The sequence below is a fragment of the Temnothorax nylanderi genome, unplaced genomic scaffold (genome assembly GCF_030848795.1).
Source record: "Temnothorax nylanderi isolate EJ_2023f unplaced genomic scaffold, tnyl_v1.0 TNYL_tig0191_pilon, whole genome shotgun sequence".
Classification (NCBI taxonomy): domain Eukaryota; kingdom Metazoa; phylum Arthropoda; class Insecta; order Hymenoptera; family Formicidae; genus Temnothorax; species Temnothorax nylanderi.
Genome location: NW_027249253.1, coordinates 1 through 12,058, shown reverse-complemented (window position 1 = coordinate 12,058; position 12,058 = coordinate 1). Strand labels below are relative to the sequence as shown.

Below are 12,058 nucleotides of genomic sequence, written 5' to 3'. Positions count from 1 at the left end.
TCTTCTTTTGTTACAGGTACCGACGTCACGGAAACCGAGTGGGTGCTCGCTCCACCAGGTCGAACGAGTATCGACTGTTCTCAGTAATAGGTAAGTATTCCCCACATTAGTAGTTATTTCCTCACAATAGAGAATTGTTAATAATTCACACTTTCAGATATTAACACGATACCCGCAATAGCAGTGCGGTGCGAAAGGAGGAGAAGTTCAGACGACTTGTACTCTTGTACACCGTATTCACTTAAAAAAAAAGTATTATGAGTTATCTCTCACTTGCTCGCACAGTCACCACACTCAAACGTTTCGTATGAGTCATGTAACACTAATCGGAAGTATTTCACAATATAAGTCGGTAATGATGATTACACGTTGTGTAAAAAATTTCGCACCTCGGTACTAATTGTTTTTCCCGTCAAGTGACCTTTATTTGTTCTCAATCACAATCTCTATCGCGTGTTCTATAGTAACTCATACGTGTCATGCACCTACAGATTAAGTGTCAGAACGTTAAAGAAAAAACGCCTTGCAATTTATCCGTTACGACGCGACGCGGCGTTCTCCTGGCAATAGACCTATATTGAATTCAATTTTACGAAGTTAATTCACTTTCCAATTAACGTATTAAGACGTAATAGCGTCACTCGGGGGTGTTTCAGTGTCATGCGCTGTCGCACGACACTGCATCTACAAATAAGACCGCTTGCCGTGACTGCTCCCGGGCAAATAACTTTCATTATTTAATTGCTTATATCCACAATAACTTTTACACCTTACTAACTCACATACGTAATATGCGCGGTTGCGGGTAAAGTGCCAGAATTATAGTTATACGAACGCCTTATGACTCGTCCGCACGCTACGACGTTGCATCAGCAAGTGATAAGAATTTCGCGAGCACACACATCAAAGCAAAGTCGACTAACATCCGTTATACGCTTGACACTTGATTCGACAAACTTTGAGGAGTGGACAGACATATGATCTGCAGCCTCCTTCTCTCTCGAGCTATAGAGGTGTGTGATTTCGAATCTTGAGAATCTCAAGTCTCGAATTGATAAAAGTTGACGAGTCACGACGTTATTTATTTTTAATTTATTAATTCTCTTTTTACCAGAGTTTGATATATTTCCAAGTATGCTGTTATAAAATTGAAATTTATAAATATAAAAGCTATAAATATAATTAAATAAATATTTATAAATATAAAAATTGAAATTTGAAAATGTAATGTACAAAAATCCACTCTTGGCCAATACGCTTAAAAAAATAAACACATTAACCTGTAGAGGACAGGAAGCTTATTTTTAGGCTCTACGGGGGTCGCTTATTTTTTGTGATATAACACTTCAACACATATATAGAAGTTATAAATAAAAATCATAAAAAGTCATGAATAAACTCGCCTATCCTGTAAAGATTAAACAAATTAATTTTAGCATATTTAAATTTGCATAATAATAATTAAATATTAACCGTTGAGGAAAAATTATAGTTTTCAGTTTTTTTTACTCTTATTTAATTTATTTTATATTTATGTATTATAGTATAACTTACATGTATCGTTGCTCAACAGAATTGTAGAAAAGTGATGGTCGATACCGCGATAACACGCTCCAATCGCTATGTATTCCCCGCGACATATCGTCTGATATTTGACTTCAGATATAAACGCTGTGAAGAGAGAATCTTTATTTGATATTGACACATTTTTCAGTAGACCGACCGGCCAAAGGTAGTAGTTTTGCAGTGTCTTTGATCTTTGTAATAACCATCACCCGCATGTTCTTAATTGTGCAAGCGCGCTTTATTTAAATAATAAAAACTGCTTGATAATTATTATTGTTCAAATACGTGTGCCAAATGTCTTGACAATGCTAAATAGACTTGCCATTTATAGTTCTATCATATATACTTTATTTCATATCGAATATTATGATATCGTAATATTCAATATGAAATAAAGTATATAGTATATATAATAGAACTATAAATGGCAAGTCTATTCAAGCATTGGTATTAACATTAATGATATTAATATTATTATAAATAAAATCATAAGAAATATTATATTAATTAAATATTCAAAGCAAAAATATTCAATTCAACACATATGTACATAAGTAAAGAAAATACAAATTTTATTTATTTTAAAATATAAAAATACATTGATATATAATCGATAAATTACACATTGATAAAGCAATACATTTATAAATGCAAATACAATATTGAGTAGTAATATTAATTTCGATGATGCTGTACTCCTTAAAGAAAAACAATGATTAAAAATAAATAAGATTTCTTATACTACGTACTACCAGTTAAAATGTACTAGTTACGTGGATTTTTATAGTTAACCTTTAAGGGGATCTTATAGCGAAGGCCGAACTTCCTCGACGTCGCACAGTGGGACATTTTGACGATCTAGGCGCTCAAAAATCTGAAACAAAATATCTACTCCAGTTTGTATTTTTTTTCGTTCAAGCTGACGTGGAATGATACTAGAAAACGTTTTTGAATGAGAAAGTAGTGTGTTTATTAGTTATTTATGGATAAAAAAGCGATTTTATGAACAAAGGTGATTTTCTGAAGAAAAAAAATTTGAAATAAACCTAAACCTAAACATAAACTAAATGTAAACATAAACATAAACTTTGACATAATATTTGCATATTACTCTGAATCTGAATCACAGCTTTCATTAGAATTCGCCTCACTCTCGACGTTTTCCCGAGAGAGAGAGGGTGATCGTATAATAACGGCAATATTTCGGATGAGAGCACGTTTCGTTTTGTTAAAACTGGCTTCCTCAAACTCGCTATAAACGGATCAGATGTAACTAGCAATCTATGCAACAAGTCTGTATTTGTGTTTATTCTGGAATTTTTACAAGCGCGAAGGCGAGGCAGGGCGGCAAATCACACGAGTCTGAAAAAGCTTTCGCCCCGAGGTGCACACGATATTTTTCACAATACCTTTACGGAAAGTTCGACCGAACATCCGGGCCCTACAATTATAACGTAGATACGACGAAATAGTTGAAGACATCGAAACACCGATCACGGTACTAATATCGTTAAGTCGCACTCCGCGGCAGAGCTGTCCGTACAGCAGCAGTACAGCTCCAGCTAGTTCAGCCATAACGTAAAATTTAATGTTTTGAAAACTTAAATACTTCTACATATTTTCGATATATGAAAAATCAATCCGTTATTTTATAGTATAACAAAGTAAAAGTCTACACGGTGCGCCTCGGCGCGCGCCTGCCAGATCGCGCGTAAGCACATACATTTACAAAAACACGCACTATTTGAAAGATCGCAAAAAATTGCAAAATGTCTTTAATGTTTTGAAGACCTAAATACTTCTACTTTCGATCTATGAAAAAATCAATCCGCTATTTTGTGCTATAACAATATAAAAGTTTACATTTAGGCAAGATATATATCAATTTTTCATTTTCTGAACTGTATCTTGATCTATAAAAAACGAACATCAGGATTACTAAAACAAAACTGTATATATATGTTTAGTTACCTTTAATCATGGAGTATACATGGCGTCAGGTGTAATAATTATGGTCACAGCTGTTTGCTTAAGATCGGCGAATAAAAGCAACTGATACTTATGACGCGCCGAGCATCCGGTTCACTCGCTCGATAGTGAACAGTTTGAACCTCTCTCATATCCGCTGTAGGCGTCATAAAGCGTAAAGAAATTTGTTTTTGCAAATGTTGAACCTTAATAATAACATTTGTTATAGCGCTAAATGTTTTAAAAAAAGTTTATTTTTGGACTTTTGAGCGCCTAGATCGTCAAAATGTCCCACTGTGCGTCGGTAATGTCAACATTTCTATTAATTTCTAATCCTGTTTTCTATGTTATATATCTATATCTGTCCTTGTCTAACGAGAGGCATCTGTCCTTGTTCGATTGCTGCGCCATCTCTCGCTACACGCAATACTGCTTATCCTATCAACCTGAATGTGCTTTTGCTTAATAAAACTTCATTTTAGAATATCTTTTTTTCTAGGCGTTAAATCTTAGTTTTATTTACACAATATTGTTTCTACATGTTGTCCCTCTACCTCGCCTGGGTGTCATTTTATCAAGAGACACGGTAGTGTCTCGCGCCAAGTATACGCGGAGCGAGGCCGACCGTGACTCTTTTACGCGACGCGACGGGTTGCGAGTACTCAAGATGTTGAGATCTCGATAACGAGTGAACGGATCAAGTTCTAAGTAGGCTTGATCAATAGCTTGAGGTCGAATTAGGGGGGGGTTTCTCTTATAATATTTCCGCTACGTGCCCTACGAGCGGAGATATTGCGACGCAAAGTCCAAATGTGAAAATTTATTTTTAAGATACTTCTTCTTCTACGTCGACCGTCTCTCATGCCATGCCATGCCATCATTTCATTGGCTGGAATCGCGTCCTTTTCACTTTTTCGACACTGGCGGCGCTTTCGCCAGCGCGCTGTCACAGTCAGTTCAGTTAATACGTGTGTGTACTGCGCGCAGTGCAGATAGTGCGTTCAGTGCGCTGTCACTGTCAGTTCAGTTAACCTATCGAGAGACACGGTAGTGAGCCGGAGCGAGACCGACCGTGACTCTTTACGCGACGCGACGATTAATATTTTTTCTGATTCAAGGTAATTGTTTTATTTACATATAATTATCCTATTATTATACGACGCGAAGCGTGACCGCACCGTGACTCTTTTACGCGACTAAGTGCATGTGACAGGAATTGTAATAGTTTACGTTTACGTGAGTATTACTTCTGTAGTAACTTATACGAACGATATCATCGTAGTTACTATAAAATCTCCAGTTTATGCGGAGGAATTATCGTATCGTTCGTAAGTTACTACAGAATTAAGTAACGCTCGCGTAAACATAGTATAGGTTAGATTACCGATTTCTTACAAATTTAACATAAAACGCGATTTTACATAAAACGCGAGATTCATTTATGAGAGCTTTCCAGCAAGCGACACAAGTCGACACAGGTATCGTTTTGTCTTTGTTACTCCAAAATGCCAAAAAAGAAAGATAGAACGACGTTTGTGTCGGCTTGTGTCACTTGCTGGAAAGCTCCCTATGTATGTAAGTTTAACGTCTATATGAAATAATTTTCCTAAATGTAATGTAAAAATAACACGATGTTATATATGCAGTTTGGCGTGAATATATATATATATATGTGTGTGTGATTTCTGCCCAGTGCTCTAAATGTTATGTGATTTTTGCCCAGTGTTTTATGCTTTGATATAGATAGAAGGAACGTGAAAAAGAGCAGGAAAAGGAAAGAACGTTAGCGGCGAAGCAGACAGAAAAGAACAAACAGAAGAGACAGATTCAAGCTTTGTCTTTTAATCTGGACGAAGCCGAAGATGTAGCTGAGATGTCTTCTGACGAAGACAATGCCGAAAAATCCCTGCAGTCAGAAAATGTGCAATCTGATGGCCCCGCGATTAAGAAGATTAAGAAAAATCCAGATGTAGATACAAGTTTCTTGCCAGATAGGGAAAGGGAGGAGGAGGAAAATAAACTTAAGGAAGAATTGAGGCAAGAATGGGCTAGAAAGCAGAACGCGTTGAAGGAAGAAGAAATTGAGATCACATTCAGTTATTGGGATGGATCTGGCCATCGTCGGAGTGTTATAATGAAGAAAGGTGAATGTCTTAGTGATTTATTAAAATACTCCAGTGTCACTTTTGGAGTAACATTGGCGTGATATATAATGTTCTACGGCATAAATTATTAAATTTTCACATACAGGTAATTCTATCTATCAGCTTCTTCAGAGATGTTTAGAAGTTTTGAGGCGTGAATTCAGCGAGCTTAAAACAGTAATGGCAGATCAGTTAATGTATGTCAAGGAGGATCTTTCTTATATTACCGCACCATTATACGTTTTACGATTTTATTGTAACTAAGGTAAAGATACTAAATGATAAAACTTATGAAGCAATATCACAATGTTGGCATGTTATTTTAATGTATGTAATATTGCGATTAGGCACGAGGAAAAAGCGAACCTCTGTTCACATTTGACGTTTACGATGATATTCGTGTTATGCACGATGCTTCTGTCGAAACCGAGGAATCACATGCCGGAAAAATTTTACTTAGGTATTTATCATTAAAAGAATACTTTGTATAATTCTCTTTTATGTTATTTCTCATTAGATCATGATACGAGAGGAACAAACACATTTTTCCAGCGAGTAGATGGGAACTTTTTGATCCAACGAAAAGTTACGACAAGTATACAGTGTCGAATAAAAATAGGAAGAAAGACAAAATCTGATAAACTTAGATTCAACGAATTGTCTAATTTCGTTTAAAGGATTCAGATTCAAAGGACTGTAATTTAGTAGAGCTACATAATCGAGTAAATGAATTAAATATTATCACATAACTAAATGAATTAAAATCACAGTCCTTAAAAATACAATGTAGCTATATATATATACGCGTAGGGGAGACCGGGGCCTAACCGTCAGTTTTTTTTCGGTGCCGATTTTTAACAAAAAAATAAATAATTTTAGTTAAATGTGGTGTACCACTGTAAAGAGTAAACCTTTAGCTACAAAATTTATATAGGAAATTTTTATCTACGTCGCTTTGTTTAACCGGTATAGAGCAAAACGACAACGGTGGAAAAATTGAAATCTCAAAAATGCCGGGGTTTAACCGTCACACTGCATTTTCAATACATATACGTACATCTAATCCTGAAAAATGATAAGATACATCTTAATAATTGTTTTTTAAGAGAAAAATATAAAAATTTATTTAAAATTTTTATGCGAAACATTATTAAAAAATAGTTACGAGGGTTCCTCTTTCCGCAAAAGTCACTCGCCCGACTTGTTTCACTCCTCGACGTCCGATGACTCTATTCGGTGTCTGAACGGTTGTAATTCCCGTCTCATCCATATTCCATATGCAGTGAGCCTGGAAATGCCTTGGAAATGCACCCGGACTGCTTACTGACGGATTAACCCCAAACACAAGTTTCAGGTTTGATCGCCCACGAAATATTAGACATCAACGATAATGAAAAAACTACACTGGATTCGTGTTCAGCATGCATTACTCTTTATAATCACGTACCTCGAGATTTGGAGAGCAAATATTATTGCAGATATTACAAAATTTCCACGCGCAGAAAATGTAACTTTCACCTTCCGAAAACACGTTTGCCCTCGTAAAAATCATAACACGGCAGGTAACCTGCCGAAACTCCGTTGGTCACATGGGTACCATAAGCAGCGTTTACAATGTTAATAGCGAGTTCGCACAATATACAGGTTCCGAGATATTTGATTTGACGGTTCAACCCCGGCGACGGTTAGGCCCCGGTCTCCCCTATATATATTGTAATATGTTGTAATATATTGAAATATGTTGTAATTGTAATATATTGTAATATATTGTAATATATTGTAATATATATATATATACATATATATATATATTACAATCTGTTGAACAATGAATCAATTGTACGATGAAACAAAGTTATTTATCTGGTTATTAATATTTACAGTCCTTTGAATCTGAATCCTTTAAACGAAATTGGACAATTCGTTGAATCTAAGTTTATCAGATTTTATCTTTCTTCCTATTTTTATCCGACACTGTATACTTGTCGTAACTTTTCGTTGGATCAAAAGGTTCCCATCTACTCGCTGGAAAAATGTGTTTGTTCCTCTGGTACCATGATCTAATGAGAAAAAATAAAAAAATAACATAAAAGAGAATTATACAAAGTATTCTTTTAATGATAAATACCTAAGTAAACTTTTCCGGCATGTGATTCCTCGATTTCGACAGAAGCATCGTGCATAACACGAATATCATTGTGAACGTCAAATGTGAACAGAGGCCCGCTCTTTCCTCGTGCTTATAGATATCCATTAACAGGTGGTACTTATGATCGGCAGTCCAGACTCCGAAAAATCGCATTTTGCAAAGAATTATCTGAAGGAATACGGATACGTCAACAGAGACACTTTAGGCAGCTGGCAGAAGTGCATTGCCGCAGTCCAACAATATACTTGAATCAAGGAAAAAGTATAGTTATAGACAATACCAATCCCGATCCAGCTTCGAGAAAGAGATACAGGTAGCCAAGAAGCGCAATGTCTCGGTCAGATGTTTCGTTATGACGACAAGTATAGAACACGCGAAACATAATAATAAGGTAAGGAAATTAACATTAACCGTCATCGTGTGAAAGAATCGTATGAAGTGATGTATCCGAAAATTTGAATCAATTTATTATTATATTACAGTTTCGCGAGTTGACTGATCCAAGCCACATTCCAATCAACGAGATTATTATCAACTCCTACGTGTAAGTAGATTTTAGATATATAAATTTGAATGCATTTTTACTTAAAATTCCATATATTATTTTAACCATAGGTTTAACTTTTAGGGTTTTGTTATATTACTTAAAATTATTTTCAGGATATTGTAACACCCTAGGACATGAAAAACATTGAAGAGAACAAAAAGTCGGGTAAACGAAGACGCGGTGGTGGCAACGAGGATGACAACGCAGAACAGTCTATTGGAGTGAGAAAACGAATGAAAGTAAAGAGCAAAAGGAAGTGAGGATGATATTGAATTAGATTAATCATGTTTATTGTACATGTATCTTTTCATATTCATATTGAATAATCGTAATTAGCTAATTGTCATAAGTTCATTAATGTAGGGAGCAACTTGAAAAGAAAAAAAACCGAGACCCTTAGCAATGTGCCTCTAAATTAATAAGCGTTTGTGTAATATAATGATACGATATTGATATGACATAATTAATGGAAATGCACCGGCCATTGCGTATCATAAGCCTGAATTCTGACCATCGATTTTTGCTAGCTCACGATAATTCCTAACCGATCACAGACCCGACAAATACGGCATTGGCATTGTGGCACAGGCTGTCAAGTTGAGACTACTCTATTTTGAATTTTGTGATATAGACCGAAGGAGGCGTGTGCAATGGTCATGTCGATGTTTATAACGACTCTCCTTGTCGCACCATTCGAAGAGGTGTTTTGCGAAGACCCGTTATTCCAAGAAATGTAATAAACTTTTAAACAGTGCCTTCAGAATTATAACACGAAGGTCTACTAGAAGTATAAATGCTTTCTTACTGACAGATAATCGATAGACGAACTAACATAAGGACGAAGAATCATACAAATATCAGAGCTTAACGGAGAATGTGTATGAGGAAATTTTTTATCATATTTTCTTTTTATTCTATTTCATAAGCCTTCCGCTATTGTTTTGGAACGAGCCTTTGCTTTTTCGCGAAACTTTTCTACGATATTTACGTTTTACGATTTTACTACCTTTTAGGTTTACTCTTACAATTTTACATCACGCGCGCGCGCGGTATATTCTCTATTTGTACTACATTTATTATAACGTACAATTACAATTGCGCGATACTTTACGCGAGTAATGTATTACATTAGGTAGAGAGGAGCGTATCTAGAACGAATTGGGACACGGAGCTTGCGTTACAAACTCGACTCGCTACATTTGCAGCCTTCGAGTCGTGAAACGGTTTCGCAACGACGGGAACGCCCTACGTGCGGTACGGATATCATTAGAAATCCTTAAAAAAAAAGAAGTATTAGCCTCTGTATTTATTGGGGTGTTCGCGGCGTTTCGTTTACCGGAATGCCTCTGTCTGTGATCGCTTTAATCTTATCGAAGTGTCCAAGCGCTTGCGGCGACTCGATATTCATAATCGGTAAGCTCGCGAGAGAGAGAACAAATAAAGACAATTTGCAAGATAAAAATAAAATAACGAAGACTAATTTAGCTTAATGTGCTCCGTGCGGGAGCTTGAACACTGCGCATAATCCTTAAAGATCTCACAGGTAGATACCATTTTAAAACGATCATCATGTACCTTGAAAGTATAGACTTTGTTATGTTAATGTAATGATGAACGTCTGTAATAAAAATGCGCAAAAAATCGCACTTGATCGCATTGTCAATAATACTCGAAAAAAAAAACAAAGTGGTAGTATTATACCTCGAAATAACACCCTGTACATACTGTTTATAAAATGCGTAATACTATAAAAAGGCGTGATATTCGTACAAAATTACCTTTTTTAAAATAGAGAAGAACACGATCGCATAGTGCAGACCAAACGCTTTGGACCAAACGCTATGGTACATGAGCATATTTACAGTTCGAAGACCAAGAGGCAGAGCCGCGGGGATACGACGACAAGAAGAAAGATGTCGTCAGCTAACTACCATTGGGGTAGACGAGGCAGAAGACCGAGACAGTAACATAATTATTTTTAAGCCGTATTTTTAAGCAGTAATATAACCCGTCAGTATTATATATTCGTACCTCTGACCATACACATATGAACACACACATACAAAGTGAATATGTGAATATGCTACGTTTCTTATACATACATGAAAACATAATTGCTAAATAAACATTTAATAAAACTATTATATTGTTGTTATTTACTTCATACTTACCAAATCAAGTTTTATTTAATATGTATAATCTATTGTAACTGTAAATAAATATATTATTTACTGTATAATTAAATGCTGGTACATTCAAGAAATTTGTAATTCTGACCTGGATTTATATCCTGTCTAAACTACACATGTATGTTTAAATTAATGTTTTACCTAGTTATTGCACCAATAATGTTTAAATAAATCGTAACTTTAGTTTTTAACGCAGGAAAAGAAAATTTAACGTTTAAGCGCTAACCAATGTTGATGTATTTTTTCTGAAGAAATACTTACATATTGATTTTGTTGCATATTCGAAATCTAAAATCCGAGCATGCTAGAAGCACTTTCATTATCTTCAATGTGTCAGGTATTTTAAAAGAACACTAAATTTGTCTTTAAAAATAGGCAAAATTCAAGCAGCTGTAACTTTGTTAAAAATGAACAAAATTTAAATTTAAAAAAAGGATTTTAAAGCTTGAAATCTCTACTTTTGAAAGTTTTTATCGTGGATTGAATAAGAAATGAGCATTTTGACTTTGATTGCTCATAACTTCCTTAAAAATCATCGTATTGCAATTCAAAAAACAGATTCTTAAAGCTGAAACTTTGCTTTATTGAACGGTATAATTGCCAAATTTTTTAAAATAACAAATAGACATGATACAAATGGATGAAAATAATGTAAATTATTTTTAAATGCAGAGTACTTAAAAGTACAAAAAAACATAAAGAATAAATTAATTTTATTTGTATCATGTCTACATGTTATTTAAAAAAATCTATTTTCTTAGAAATAATAGTCTGTAACACCTTTAGCTTTACAATCTGTACATACTGTTTGTAAGATATATTCTTTATAAGACTAGTTAGAAGAGGATGCGTAACACTACAAAATGCATGATATCAGTACAAAATTACCTTTTTCAAAAAAGGTAAAAAAAAAGGCGCCAAGTACACGCGTGGTTGTTACCTCGAAAAAAACCAAGTGGTAGTATCATTAATTTTAAATTAAAAAATAAATAAAATCTATTCTAACCTAGGTGGTAGTAGCTTTAATTTTTCTTAACAAAATTATTACATTACAAAATTGTTACTTTATTCAATCCAAGTGATATCTACCTCAAAAAACTTAAATAACAAGTGGAATCTATTTAAAAAAAATATGTGAAATCTTTTAATACTGCGCCAATTACAAAGAGAGAATATATATAGGTATATATATACATATATACCTAACAAAATTATTATTATATCACAAAATTGCGTTACCAAACTCAATCCAAGTGATACGTACCAACCTAAGTGGTAGTAGTCATTTCTCCTTAACAAAATTATATCACAAAATTGCGTTACCTAACTCAACCTAAGTAATATGTTATTTCAAAAAAATATATAAAATCTTAAATTACGCCAACTATAAAGAGAATATATATATTGCTTTGAAAAATAATTGTAGTGCAACTACTCTTAAAAAATAAAACAAAAATTGTGTTACCTAACTTAACCCAAGTGGTATGTATCTGTG

At 34.5% G+C, this 12,058-nt stretch overlaps 3 long non-coding RNA genes and 1 pseudogene across 3 annotated transcripts in view; 3 read left to right on the top strand and 1 right to left on the bottom strand.

The window, feature by feature from the left end:
• Positions 1-231, top strand: part of LOC139778645 (uncharacterized) — a 29,867-nt gene extending 29,636 nt beyond the window's left edge. Inside the window, exons 11-12 of the long non-coding RNA XR_011719629.1 lie at positions 17-90; positions 158-231. This is a non-coding gene — a long non-coding RNA (uncharacterized lncRNA). The remainder of the gene's footprint in view (positions 1-16; positions 91-157) is intronic.
• LOC139778646 (uncharacterized) overlaps positions 1-1,888 on the bottom strand; it is a 29,352-nt gene extending 27,464 nt beyond the window's left edge. Inside the window, exon 1 of the long non-coding RNA XR_011719630.1 lies at positions 1,555-1,888. This is a non-coding gene — a long non-coding RNA (uncharacterized lncRNA). The remainder of the gene's footprint in view (positions 1-1,554) is intronic.
• Positions 1,889-3,820: 1,932 nt separating this feature from the next.
• Positions 3,821-5,928, top strand: LOC139778665 (protein FAM50 homolog; annotated as a pseudogene).
• Positions 5,929-7,859: 1,931 nt separating this feature from the next.
• On the top strand, positions 7,860-10,020 carry LOC139778651 (uncharacterized). The gene is made up of 3 exons (XR_011719631.1): positions 7,860-8,218; positions 8,310-8,371; positions 8,488-10,020. It is a non-coding gene; the product is annotated as an uncharacterized lncRNA (long non-coding RNA).
• The last annotated feature ends 2,038 nt before the right edge of the window (positions 10,021-12,058 follow it).